The 15,226-nt window shown below is 44.5% G+C and overlaps 2 pseudogenes; one reads left to right on the top strand and one right to left on the bottom strand.

Moving 5' to 3' along the window:
* Positions 1-397: 397 nt before the first annotated feature.
* Positions 398-3,290, top strand: LOC123083429 (receptor-like protein EIX2; annotated as a pseudogene).
* A 3,209-nt stretch (positions 3,291-6,499) lies between these two features.
* Positions 6,500-10,281, bottom strand: LOC123084425 (putative disease resistance RPP13-like protein 3; annotated as a pseudogene).
* Between the last annotated feature and the right edge of the window lie 4,945 nt (positions 10,282-15,226).

The following is a 15,226-nucleotide window of genomic DNA, read 5'->3' as shown; positions in this document are numbered from 1 at the left end:
CGTTGACCGGTGACTGACGCCCTGTGTGATAGGTAACCGAAGCAATGACTAGGCTAGCTTACAAATCAGGTACCTTCATTTGTCTCATTATAGGTCACAGTCCCATCAGTGGAAGGGGAACCACATATATATCCTGGTATCTAGATGCGAAGAACATCCTGCTATCTAGATGAGAAGGACATCCTGGTACGTAGAATATTACTTACCGTGCCTTGCGGTTGCCGTGTGTGTTAGGTTTTTGCGAGCATAAGACATACAAATCACATCAATGGTGGTAGCCAGTCTTCCGTCGACCGGTGACTTGTCCTCTGAACCCAAGGACAGCTCCACTATATAACAAGGTCCAGACCAGACTTCATAAGCATGCATACATACATGCCCAAATAGCCGTAAGAGAAAACCCACACTGAAATATGTCTGACCTCAGGATTCTTTTCCAAAGAACTCTGGTAGCTTTGTTGTGCCTGCTCCTGTCCTTTCCGCCACCAGCCACAGCCTCTCCCCTCCATGCACCAGCTTTGAACGGGAGCTGTGTCGCGTATGAGAGGATCGCGCTTCTCTCCATCAAGGAGAGCCTCTGGGAGCCCAGCATCAACCTCTCGTCATGGCAAGGTGAAGAATGCTGCAACTGGAAAGGCGTCAGGTGCAGCTACAAAACCGGCCACGTCGTCAAGCTCACTCTTCGTGGAAGTGCTCAAGACTGCCTCAGATACTCTACGTATAGAGGTGCGATAAGCCACTCCTTGGTTACTTTGCAGCAACTAAGGTATCTAGACTTGAGCTGCAATAACTTCAACTGGACTGAGATACCGGAGTTCATTGGTTCTTTTCCAAGCCTGAGATATCTTAACCTTTCATACAACTTGTTCTATGGGAGAATACCCCCGCAGATTGGGAATCTCTCGAAGCTTGTATACCTTGATCTTAATCCCTCAAACAACAACAACCCATTGTACTCAAGTGATCTTCAGTGGTTATCGCACTTGTCGTTACTGAAGCACCTCGACTTGAGCTATATTAACCTTACCACTGTAGTGGACTGGGTCCATGAAATTAACATGCTTCCGAATCTTATCAAGCTTTACCTACAGCACACTGGCCTTAGAAGCACAGTTGCTGTCCTTGGCCAATCCAATCTTACGGCACTCGAGGCGCTTGACATCTCATGGAACAACTTTAACACCCCAATTGCTTCCAACTGGTTTTGGAACTCAACGTCCCTCAGTTATCTGAACTTGTATGCTTGTCCCTTTTATGGCCCTATTCCGGAATACATTGGCAGCATGGCCTCTCTTGAAGAAGTTAATTTCGGGGGAAATAATCTAATGTCCACGATGATACCATCAAATTTCAAAAATTTATGCAACCTGAAGATACTGAATCTAGAAGACAGCCAAACCTCAGGGGATATTAAGGAGTTGATGGAGCGGTTACCAAACTGTACTTCAAACAAGATGCAAGTGTTGTACTTGGCTAAAAATTTGTTAGGTGGGGCCATGCCCAGTAGTCCAGGACCCCTTAAAAACCTGACCTGCTTGGCCCTGCGTCACAATAAACTTACAGGACCTATTCCGAAATGGATATGGTCACTCACCGAATTGCTTGTTTTGGACCTAGAAGTAAACGAGCTAAATGGTGTAGTCACTGAAGATCACCTAAAAAGCCTCAGAAATTTGAAGATCTTAATTTTGGGCAATACACTTCTTCAGATCAAGGTCAGTCCGAATTGGGTTCCTCCATTCAAACTACAAGCAGTTCTGTTAGATGGTCTGCAGATAGGGCCAGCATTCCCGTCATGGCTTAGATCGCAGACAGGCCTTGGGCTCCTTATGATTGCAAATGCAAGCATAACTACAATCCCAAATTGGGTTTGGGTTGCATTTTCAAGGGCAGAACTTGTGGATCTGTCCAATAATCAAATAACCGGCACACTACCAGCAACATTGGAATTTATGGCAGCAGAAGTAATGGCTCTGTCCAACAACAGATTTACCAGTACAATTCCAAAATTTCCAAGAAATATTAAAGGCATGTACTTATCAGTGAACTCCTTATCAGGGACATTGCCATCAGATTTTGGAGCCCCGTTATTGCAGGATCTTAGTCTTTATAGCAATTCAATATCAGGCCCCATTCCATCTTCATTGTGCTCATTGACACAGCTGACTCTGCTAGACCTATCAGGCAACAAGCTGACAGGAGAAGTTCCAAATTGCAAAGAGGATTCTAACTCAACCATGCGTAACCTTAATATGGTAAATTTGAATACCAACAACCTGTCAGGAGAGTTCCCAGTAGTCTTTCAAAGCTGCCCCGACCTTGTTTTTGTTGATCTTTCATATAACAAATTCTCCGGAGACCTACCTGTCTGGATGGGCGTGAAGTTACCGTACTTAGCTCTATTACGTCTGCGGTACAATATGTTTAGTGGCCAAATTCCCATTGAAATTGGAAAGATTCAAGAGCTACAGTATATAGATCTTGCACACAACAACTTCTCAGGAAGCATGCCGGAATCATTAGTTAACTTGAGTGCAATGGCCCGCACTTCTCAATATAGTTATGTTCTTAACAATGCCATCGATCACAGACAAGGGCCTCATCTGTACAACGGAGCATTTGTTTATATCTTTTTGGGGGAAGGAGTTCCTGTTCATACTAAAGGTCAACAACTTGAATTTTTTTATGAAATCTCAGATACGGTGGTTCTTGACTTGTCATGTAACAGTTTAACCGGAGTGATCCCTCCAGAGATTGGTTCTCTTGCTGGATTAAGAAGTCTGAACTTTTCGTGGAACAGCTAAAGTGGTGCTATCCCTGAGAAGATTGGTAAACTCATGCAATTGGAATCTCTTGACCTGTCAAACAATGAGCTTTCAGGCGAGATCCCTTCAAGCACGACTGCTCTCACCTCTCTATGCTATATGAACCTGTCATACAACACTCTGACCGGAAAGATACCAACTGGAAATCAATTCCATACTTTTGACGCATCTGACTACATTGGAAACATTGGTTTATGTGGTTACCCCTTGACGAACAACTGTACAGGAAATAGTTCAAGTGGACCTACGCATGCAGATCATGGAGACGGATCCGATGATATATCCTTTTACCTTGGTTTGGCTGTTGGGTATATCCTTGGCCTTTGGGTGGTCTTCTGTGTGATATTGTTTAAAAAAAGATGGAGAAGTGCTTATTTCATATTTGTGGAAGGGCTGCAGGAAAAGATTTATGTGGCAGTGGTACTGAGATGGGCTAATCTGAAGAGGAAAGTAGGTAAAACTTAAGTATAGATATATGTTATATGAATGATAATAATCCTCTCGCAAAAAAAAGAATGGTAATAATCATGTATGTGTTCCATCTAGAACTTTCATTTTTTACGGTTTGCTCTCTATATCCGAGAGTGTTGTAAGTCGTGATGAAAGTATATTGTATGAATTGGTATGTACAACAGTTGTGTTCTCCATATGTAATGTATCTAGTGGCATGTCTCAAGTGTCAGGCTATTTATAAACCCAATCAATTCCAGAACTAATCATGCTGTTGGTTCCGTTACTCTTCTGAGTGCTGATCACTATATGTGTTCTTTAACGCGTTCCTAGTACATGATGCTTACAGAAAATGTGGGATCAAAGTTGTGGTTCACCATGGTCATGCATGACACCCCATTTGTCTTTTTCAGTTCGTATGTCCACATGGGCTAGAATTCCAATTATTACAATGTAAGAGCAGACCATGGTGGCTGCTAGTGATGAAAAAAGAGATGAACTAACATCCATATTAATTGATATAGTTTTCCAGTACTGACCAAATTATAGAGAGAAGTTAATTAGCTTGCCTGACGACGTTCTTCGGCGCTGAAACTCGGCATGAGGCGGAGAAGAAGGACCGGAAGCTGCTCAGTGGTAGCTGGCTTCATCAACGGGAGGAGAAAGCCTCCATTGCCTGCCGGGACTTTAAGGCAGCGTTGGGAGTTGTGTCCGTACTAAGAGTTGGACCGGGGAGACGACAGGATATGGCCCCAAGTGCGAGGTGTCTGTAGCTGAACTCGGGAAGGGAAAACTGCAGCAAGGAGAAGAGCAATGGCCTGGAGACGGCTGGGGCTTTCTCGCGGCCGCCGTCCCTTACGGCTCCATCACCGTGGTGCGCCACCCAGAGGTTGCCAGCGTCTATGCCTTCCCCTGTCGATATCAAATCCTCTCTGGCGTCTGTGTTATTCTTATGTTCAGTCTTGCTACTTGCTAGTCACAGACAGCGTTCTTACCTGAACTAAATTTTTAATGAAACTGAACAACTTATCGCTTATTTAATTGCCGCTTAATGCAACCATGGAAAAAACTCCTTTCTGTAGCGCTCAAGGCCTCCTGCACCATGCGTGGAACAGATTCCTTCCCTTTGTTGACACATCTTAGTTCGCACTTGATCGATACCTTTTCTTCTGTTCCTCGAGTGATGGGACTAAAATGGTCTGCCTATAACTGTAAAACAGAGCACATCGCGGCCCTGCTCCTGCATGTACCTCTTTCATCAAACCAGTTCAGTTTGCGAGACATGCGCGCATTCTTCGGCTACAAATAAGTCTATATATAAAGATGTGTACTGGCAGGAGCAGCAAGCAGACTACTCCTAGCTACTACCAGTAGTAAACAAAGCAAGCCTCTGCTGAAAACTCCACGCACATCATGCATGCATGCATGTATGCTCTGCCTCTTATTCTGGATGAAATGATGATTCAAGGCTCTGTAGCGCATCTTATTCAGGGAGTAAAAATAACTGTTTGAGAGTATAAGACCTTGTGCTAACGAACTGAAGTTTGCGAAATGAAAGTAATGGAAGACCAAAAGCCGATACGTCTTCTTCAGCATATCATGTGATGTTAGATGTGAAAGACTGAGTGCAGCCATAGCACACGTGTTTCATCGAATCAATCAGTGGAACATGGATGGCGCTATGCCTTCGCTTTCTCGATTCATAAAGAAGCATACATATTTTCGCAGCAAAAAACACAGAGCAGTATTCGTCTAAAGAAAGAAAAAGAAACAGAGACTGGATAGAAACAAAATCTGTATTGACAATTACACGCTCTCCTCACCGAGTTGATCAAGGTTATGGTAAGAATCAACTGCCAGCTAGTTGAGGGATCAGGGCCGGCAGTTTCCACATGGTCTAACCTGGGAGCATATTTTCAGAGGCCAACAGCAGGATGCAAACATGGGAAGTCGAATAGCAGCTTGTGATATATAGCCCATTAGATCTTCCACTTCTCCTCCATTCTGAATGTACGTGTTCGCAGGCCGACGAGAATATCAGAAATTGCAACTATATGTTGAACATGTAACATGATACTAATAAAAGGAGTTGTTGCTGAACTGACCAGTTATGAGTATGACCTCAGTCCACTCCACACTTCAGAGGTGCATCTAGTGTCGAGGGCTCCAGGAACCGCTAGCTTTTGGCTGGCTCGAAAAGGGCTCGATCCCATGGCTACCAACTTGACCTCAGAACATCCACTGTTCTTGGCAAGTACTGGATATTGGGACGTTTGTTTACTTTAGCTGCAAGTGGCGCCCTGCTGATCAAATCTCATGTACTGGGCTTGTAGATATAGAGGTATCAGAAATCTGGAAAAGGCCGCCGTTTTGAAGGAACACTAATTTCATTCTAGCATATTCACCGAAATTAATGCCAGGATGTATCTTGCTCCTTGCTAGTTGAAATTTTGGACCAATCAGACAGTGTACCATAAGTCAAGCTGCATTATGTGTTGCTCCAGCCTGTTCCATGTTGAGAAAGTCTAGTGTCCTGCAGAGTTAGATTCCTCAAATTTCACATACAAAAAAGGAGGGTTTAATTTCACACGCTAAAGTTTCTAATGCTCAGAGTCTATCTAAAAGCTTTATGCTACAGTTAAGAAATTTGTTAGTTCGTATAGAAATATTGTTTCAGACACTTGATGTGCTCAACAAACAAAAACATATAGAGGTGAGTTCAGCTGTACCCGCATGGTGGTAGAAGCAGGCACCAAGAAGTGGTGAGGATTTGAAGTAAAATTGAGACGAGAGCATCACTAATAGAAGAAAGAGGAGAGAAGCATCAGCAGGTGCACAGCTGACAATAATGGCTGTTAGCGATAAAGAAAGAAAACGCGACATGAATATTGTTAGTTCCAATCTAGTGGAAGTTAATTGGGCACTTGTGCTGATAGATACCTTAAATTTGGAAGAGCGGCCCCAATTAGAAAATGCGAGCAGCATCAGCATGAATTACAGGTGTACAGCAGATCATCAAGGCTGTTAGAGAGAAAGAAAGAGGTGAATATTGTAGTAGCGGGAATTATAACACCCATAAGCAGAGAAGAGAAGATAATTAGCTGACCTGATGGTGTTCATCGTAGGCATGGCCACCGCTTTTGATTGTGCACTCTCTTGCACAATACAAGTCTCGAGGGGGAGGGGTGGTTCCTCTTCATCCTGTGTTTCAACAACATCGATTCTCAAACGCTGTCCCCCAAGTCATGCTCGCTGCGGTCTTCTTCGAGTTGCAGCACGGGATGGTTGGGATGTTTGTCCACTTCAGCTTGCAGCATACCAAGGTTCGCCACTCTGCCTTTTCTACCAAGTGAAATCTGCTTGAGCACTGGAAGGTGATCGATACCAATGATCCCTGATTGCAAATCACAAAGACTGAACTCAAGCATTTCTATCTGGGGCAAGGCACCTTGCTCGAATCCCACCTCCCTCAGTTTATCCAGATGATTAACGCAAAGTTTTCGGAGATTGACAAATGATCTCGCTCTGAACGCTAACTTCTTCCCAACATGAGCCCATACACCTAGACTGAGAAGTTTGAGCTTTGGAAGCACCCCTAGCATTTCGGTGACTTGGTCTTCCTTCAGTTCGCTCCACCTCAAGTGAATCTTCACCAGATGCTTCAGACTTCCAACCCACTAGGGCATTCTTTCTCCAAGATGTCCATACAACTTAAAGTTCTTTAGCAGGGCAGGTGGGGATGAAATATCATGCAACCACTCGAGTGTACTTCCACCGTAGCCAGCATCCACACTAAGAGAACGCAAGGAAGAGAGTTTCCCTATTGCGGCACAGAGATACTGTGTCTTGCATTTTTGCTCGGCACACATTCTTATTGCCACACTTAGTTTTCTTAGCTGAATAAGCTCCCCCAACTCTTTAACTGCTTTTTTGCTGGTTTGATTGATGTCCACCACCTCTAGTATCTGTAGCTCCTTTAAGTTGCCGATCCCTCTTGGAACCCTCACACCCTTTGAGTTGGATCACCGGCTAGAGTATGCCGTATGTAGCTGAGCAGTTATCATCGCATGATAATCAGGGTCAACCGAAGGTGTGCATAGCATAGGCAGGCGTAATGTGTCCATCAAACAGTCCATGGGGCGATCTATATCAAAACGTATGTACCAGGACGGTAGTCTGCTACAACGAACGCTTCAGAGACTATGGAGTTCACTGATCTCAGTTGGTAGTGCTGTAATATAACTTTCTCTAATATCCAAGTTCTGCAACCCTCTTAATTTCCTTATAGACTTTGGAAGTGCATATATACTTGACATTCCCTGTAAATTCACATATTTCAAATGGCACAACAACCCAATGTTGTTGATATCTATTTGTCTAATTGGAAATAGTGTATTCTTTAGATCCAAGGCTCTAAGCATCCTCATGTTGGTTGAACAAACTGAAATTGAGGTATCTGTGGGTCTCTCACCAAACATCGTTAGTGACCGAACATGGCTGCAATCCATGCCAATATTTTGGCACTTGCTACCATGGTATGCTACATGTCGGTAATTCCCCTCTATTATACTGGCTTCACTATCTCGTACCAGGTGCACAAAGTTTTCATCTCTAGAAATCGAAACCATTACATCACGCATGATATCATGGACCCGACAACTCTTAACAATTCCTTCTATGTTCACTCTTGATGGTTGAATCATGTTTCGATTCATTAGCTCAGCGAAATAACGTATTCCAACATCCACAATGTTCACTCCACCATTACCTGTAACAAACCCCTCCGCTACCCATCAATTGACCAAATGACTTCTCTTGATTTCAAAATCCTCCGGAAAGATGCTTAAATACAGAAAGCATGATTTAAGATGAGATGGCATGTGGTTGTAACTTAGAGTAACCATCCTCCTCATTGCTTCAAGGCTTGGGTTACTCTCAAGCTCGAATGGGATTTCCTTATATATGCTTTCCCACATTTCGATTGCTTTGGTAGCAAGCATGCCTCCTATGGCAAGTATAGCCAGCGGTAAACAACCACACTTTTTTACTACTTTAGAAACCATCGTCCTCATGTCCTCATCATTTTCTATGTCTTTGCGTGTCTTCCCTGTCTTTCTGAGTAGCAGATTCGTGGCTTCTTCTATTTGCAGGGGCTTAAGGTGGTAAATATGAGACTCGGTAGTACACTCATGAGCTAGGCCAATGTCGCGTGTTGTTACTATTATCCGACTACCTTTGATGTTACTACTGGGAATAGCAATATCTTTTATCAACCTCCAGGCATCTACGGACCACAAGTCATCAAGAACAATAAAGTACCTCTTATCCAGTAGCTTTTCCATGAGGTAGCTGGTCAGATCATCTACTTGCACTATTTTACCCTCAAGTTCCTTCAAATATTGCTTCAATTCTTCATTTCCAAAAAGTTGCATGATCATGTCCTTGAGCATCTCTATCTTGGAAAATGTTTGTGAGACTGTGATCCAAGCACGGTAAGAAAAATTATTCAAAATAGCTTCCTTACATTCATATGTCTTTCTTGCAAGAGTAGTCTTTCCTAAACCACCCATGCCAACAACAAATACCACCTTGGCAAGACCAACTTTAGTGTTGACATCCATCAACTTAATCAATTCGCCCTTAGGCTTGGAAAAGCCAACAAGCTCTGCTTCATCAATGTTACTAGCCGAGTGATTGCGAATATCTTCCATGTGGGAATTTACTTCCTCAATGTCACCGGACACATCCATTCTTATCAAGTTGTAGCGTGTGTTCCTGACGCTTACTTCTTCAACTCTTATTTTGAGATCGTGAATCTGTATGGCTATCCGATGGCGATCTTTGAGCTTCATGAGCCTACATAAGAAGCTTTGGCTTCCCATGTGCACCATGAACTCACTGAGGCAATCTTCAATATTGTATGACAGATCCCTTACTTGGTTTTCCCAGACCTTTAGTAACATGTCTTTCTTCTTTATTGTTTCAGCTACCTCGAGGAATGCCTGCATTGTCTCGAGCTCATCTTTGATGAACCTATGAAAGCAATGTTTAAAGGAAAATGAGCGCTAGCATAACTCATGTCATTCGACAACTAATGGAGAGTGGAGGAGTGCATCTCTGGATTCACAGATATCAAGGTAGCTAGCTGACGTCACTACCGAAACAGGGCCCTACCACGACGGCCTAAACTATGTCGACGGCCCCCGTCGGCATAAACAGAGGTATGCCGACAACCTTGACTAGGCCGTTGGCGTATATAAGCCGTCGACCTATCCCCAGGTATGCCGACTGGGGTCAGACCATCGGCTTACCTCTCTGCGAGGAACAACTAGCGACCGCCACGTGGCGGGGGTATGCCGACGGTCAGACCGTCGGCTTACCTCTCTGCCAGGAACAACCAGCGGCCGCCACGTGGCGGGGGTAAGCCGACGGCCTGGCCGTTGGCTTACCCCTGACACGTGGCCTCCTGTGATAGGGTTGGCGTGGTGACGGCGCCGTAAGTTGTCGTCTCGTAAATTTCCGTGTCGACGGTGTATCTATGTCGACGGCCATATGAAAGCTGCCGGCATATGCACCTATGCCGATGGTCTGACAAGACTATGCTGACGTAATCGACGGGTCTATGCCGACTGCAGTCGTCGACATAGACCTATACTGACGGTATACGGCCTATACCGACGGGGCCGTTGGCATAGAGGGTTATTGCGGTAGTGCGTGGCTGTTTGGTCATTAATTTTGACCAAAGGGACTAGCTAGCCAGGAATGTTTTTGGGAGCAACATTTCATAATAGGTAAAAAAAAGTACTAAATGATATGTTTACTGACGTGAACAAAGTAAGAAGCAGCTAGAGTCAACGCAAATTAACACATATATACTACATAGTACATACCAGATATCCTTTCTGACGCCGAGGAGGAGGCCCACCTCGGCGGCAGCGGCAGAGGTGGCCACGGTGATGGCGCCTCTCAGCATCAACCTGGCCATGCTAACCACCGTTTCCCCCATCTCCAACCGCCCTGCGACCCTCTAACAACAGAGTTGAAAGTTGACGATCGCTGGCCGTGTTGAGGACTTCCACTTAAGTAGGTTGCAGCCTCGGGGCACTCTTTCTGTTTCTTATATACAGCGTACAAACCTGCCTCCAGTAAATTTATGTTGGCGATTAAAGCGATGTCCAATGTGGCCTTCAGGAGCTACTACAGTAGCATATACTAGTACTACCAAATTGCCAAGCATAACACCCAGGAGATGACGGAGGGCACGAGAGCGCGCACACGCAGCTGTGAGTTGGTGGTCACACCCAGACGCGGCCTCGGATACGACGTTGGTCCTGCTCGACCTTCTTGTCCTGGCCAACAACTGCGTCGAAGGAAACTCCCTCCTCTGCCGTCCTGGATGAGTGCGCGTGCGAGTATGACGAGATCATCTTCTTCCTTGCTTTGAACGCACACCATTTTTTTGATAAAGGGCGATTTTATTAATTCAAAATGTAGCATCAAGTGGATACAAAGCATTATGAGTAACACCCGGCCTAACTAGGATGCACACAGCCAAATCCGAAAGTCTGACCAAAAAAATCATCAAATAAAAGCCGACGAAACGGCAACAGTAGAGTCCTATAGACCGACACTATGCCTATGCCGAAGAAGGTGATGAGTCGATCCGAAGGTTATGCTGCCACCCATGTCGGGAAAAAACCTCCATAGCCACCTGCTCCAATCGCGTACACACCGTCTTGAACAGCGGTTGGTACTCCGGTCGTTGTAGAATAGACCACGTACGTAGCGGTTGAACGCACACCATTGGGTTGTGCCCAGCATCGAAGCCGCCGTCACAGATGGAATCCGCAGAGGGAGAGAACGGGGCAGAGCAATTGGATAAGAATTCGGAAAGTAGTACTCCCTCGGCCTTATAATGTAAAATGTTTCTTTTTTCACTACACTACAGTAAAAAAATATATTATGGGACGGAGGGAGTAGCTACTAAATCTATCAAATGTTTGAGGTTGGTGGAAAATTCAATCAAAAATAACATCCCAGGAGATCTGCACCCAAGAGTAGAAAATCAACTCTCATAAGAGCATCTCCAAAATATGATGTAGATACAAAAATATCTAACTTTTGCATCTTCAAGGCCTAAAAATCCCTCTTTAACAGATGATGTATATATAAAAAAAATTACATTCCACCTGCCGAAGATGTAAAATACAACACCTAGAGATGCAAATTAGCATCTCCACCTACAGGAGATGAGAAAGCGGCGGCCGCGCGCCAACTGCCCAACTGCCTTCAGTTTGCTTCTGCCCGCCCGACGGCTACCCAACTATGCCGCCGGCAACTTCGCTAAAAATCACCGCTGCCGCCGCCGCCCGCCCGGCCACCTCCGATCCCGCCACGACTCCGCCCGCCTGTCCCTCGCCGCCTGCCCGCCGAAGTAGCGATGCCTGTCCCCTGCTGCCGGCAATTCAATTTCGGCCGCTGCTTCGAACCGAAGATTCGCCGTAGGTCTGGCTGTCATAATGGCATCGACGGCACTACAGTGCAAGGGTTGGGCTTTCTGCTAGCCTCGACCCACCGCCGGAGCTAGTGGAGGCGCGCCACGCCGCCCGCTAGCCTCGACCCACTCATTTTTGTTGAGCATAATAGTAGATATCGTAACTCTCATATGTAAAAAAAAAAGAGAAGACATCGTCATAACTCAAACTCAGACCCCATAATAACTGATTATTTTTATTGGTTAAATCTGCATGCGTTTCATACGGAAACCACGCCAACACATCTGTCTAATGCATCTGGTTAATTCGCCCAGCTAACTTCACGTGTCTAAAAAGCGCTTCCCCTCGTATATATATTTCACCCAGTCTTTACGTGCACATGTCTAAAAAGCGCTTCCCCTCGTATATATATTTCACCCAGTCTTTACGTGCACATGCAGGAAAGCTCGACATCTCAGATTTACACTTTTCACATCACTTTCTTGAATGTTTCATATAATAAACACGTTACAATGCACAAAAACATCGGAGAACATGTATGACTAGGAGGCATAGCGAAAGAAACAAATACAGTGTTTATGTCTTCAGCATGTAGCGAGAACCATCATTTTGCTACAGCTATGCTTTTTCCATACATGCATGCGTCATATCAAACAAGAGGGCCTTTGACATCTTAATACTTGTTATACATTACATGACGAGGCTGGTTGGGCAGGTCGTGCTGGTTTACCACCGCACAGTCAACCGCAAGAATCTTCGACCTAGACGATTGTGAATGTAGTTCTAAGGAACCAGATGAGCAATACGTGCGAGTTGTTAACCAGAGAATTCTTACTTTCAATTTTTGTTGACAACAAAAATGTGTAAGAAATAATTTACGAAGCTGCAGTGAGCATTTACTAGAATAAGTGCTACTAGACTCCTTATGCACTAGAGATGAAAACAAAGAAATTTCAACAAATATTCGGTATTTACCTTCAAAATTGAAAAATCATGGATTACGCAAGGATAGCTAAAAAAATCCAGCATATTCGTTGACCCAAAATGGAAGACTTTACATGTATTGAAGGCTCTGCTCCCTACGGGAAGCTAGGCAGCGACGAAGGAAGTTTTCAGTCCGGAATAAAGGAGGTTTTCAGTGTCGAATCAATGTCTATTGATGTGTATGCGTGCACGTCTAATTTGTACTTGCTAATATTTGAAGGTAAATGAGAAACTACACCATGTATATTTTTCTTTGAGAATTACACCATGTATATATAGGAGCATGGAGTTGGACCGGGGAGACAGTAAGTAAAGATACGGTCATGAAGTGGGCCCATGCAACCAGTTTCAAGGTACCCTGTATTTATTCTAGATATTTTTTGACATGGAATATTTCAAAATGGAGAAAAGCCATGTATTGCATTTTTCAAAGTGGAAACAATTTGTTCAGATTTTTCTCTTGATCACAATGCTAGACATCATAACCCAGACCATGTGAAAAGTGAAATTGAAAGGTAAAATCTTGATTTCTTTTTAAAAAACTACACTACCACCTCTACAACTGCAATTTGTTAATTTCCCCACCTACCCTCACATGTCTAAACAATACCTTCCCCTCCTATATATTTGACCACATCTTTGCCTGCAAACACATGAAAGCCCGCATCTCTCTTTTGTCAGTGCTTTACGCTTCCACAATGCTCTCTCTTGAACATTTTGTATAATAACTAGGTTTTAGTGCGCACAAACATGGGGCTTAGGGTGGATACAACATCAAGACGATATTAGAAAATATGACTAGGAGGCATAGGGAAAGAAACAAATACTAGGGCGGCAGCATAACCACGTTGTAGGAACCATTGTGCTGCAACCATGTTGCTTTACCTATGCATGTATCGAACATGCTAGGGTTCCATGGATTATGCAAGACGATATTGTTGAAGCAACAACAGCAGGAGAAGAGCTTCTGGGCAGTGGAGGCTTCTCGGATGCCGTTGTCCACCTTGCATCTCTGTCTCGCTATGCTCGGAGGTTAGCCGTCTTCTATGCATGCCCATGTCTCTGACCCTAACTTTGGGGAAACCTTCTAGACAGCCTTCTTCAAGGGACCACTATTCCGTTCACTTTGTACCATGACCTCCTCACGTTTATTGGTACATGATGTTCTTGGCAAGCAGCCTTCTCCTTGGACACATTAAAATTTACATTCGCGTCTCCGCAACCATCTTTTTTGCCTGACATGTTTCTCCATCACAGTTCTTAACCTTACACCCTGTTTGGATATAGACATTCTGGTCTACAATTCATAAGTGGCATTTTCAAGGCCCCATATAAGATTTTCTGCAAAGCATCCGGCCAATCCAGCCTCCCCCATTCACTTCTCATGCCTCTGCTCCATACAATGCTGGATGTCATGGACTTTGTAGGATGCTGAAAGGGTTATCTCAATATTGCCTCTTTGTCGATGTCAGCACAAGTGCTCAAGTTAGACAAAAGCTAGAATTTGGTAATAGGGTGGCAAAGAGAAAAAGATCAAATCCCACATAGCATCACATAGCCATGCTTCTGTACACTCCCTCCGCCGCAAAGATGTAAAGGGAAATACCACTTTCGTATTTATGGTGGGTCGCTCACCAGGACATATCGCTCACCAGAACATATATGTCGTATGTTCGGCTATCCTACCCATCAGTCGCTCGAATGAAAAAACAAAAAGAAAACCAAAGGCCCCTCCCTATCCTAAACTCTTACTATCCACAGCCACCATAGCGACTCCGGCCGGCGGCCATCTCTAGTTGTCGGGGTTAGGCTCATCGGCGTCGTCGCACGAGGCGCTGTCCACGCCCCCTCCTCGTATACGGCATTGTCCACGCCCCCTCCTCGCATACGGCGTCGTGTTCGCTGCCCTTACCGCAATTGGTCGCCACCACGACGTCCTTGGTGCTCTCCTACGCATGTGTCACCGCCCCTCGTGGAAGGTGTCATTGAGGCACTTTGGCCTCTCCCAGGCCGTCAATCAAGATAAGGACGAAGTCGACACCAGGCCTGCATTTGATCAACAGAAGTTTTAATTTTGCCTCTTAGGTTATGCCACTAACGTGACCCTTCAAAATCTATGAGGTTATTCTATTTTGTTTATGTATGCCGTTTTGCTCTTTTGTTAGCAGGCTCGTGGAGAAATATCATGACACGGCCATCAAATCCAGACACTGTGTTAACTAATATTTTCTCTAGATCGAAAAACTAAGTACAATGTACACGCACACCAACACCTCACGCACGTATTCACAGAACACCTACTAAAACGGAGTCGTGGATTTTCAAAATTCACAAAAGGCGCCTCAGGAAATGCCCACAAGTTTGAGCTTTGCTGGGCTAGTTTTCGTCTTTATTAGAGATTTTTGTTGTTCATGTCTTTGTACTTTTTTTACTGACTCAGAAAATATAGATTGCTGGTTTTAATACTACTAC

Source organism: Triticum aestivum, chromosome 4A, assembly GCF_018294505.1.
Source record: "Triticum aestivum cultivar Chinese Spring chromosome 4A, IWGSC CS RefSeq v2.1, whole genome shotgun sequence".
Classification (NCBI taxonomy): Eukaryota; Viridiplantae; Streptophyta; class Magnoliopsida; order Poales; family Poaceae; genus Triticum; species Triticum aestivum.
The sequence above is the reverse complement of the archived record's forward strand: the minus strand, read 5'-3'. Positions and strand labels throughout refer to the sequence as shown.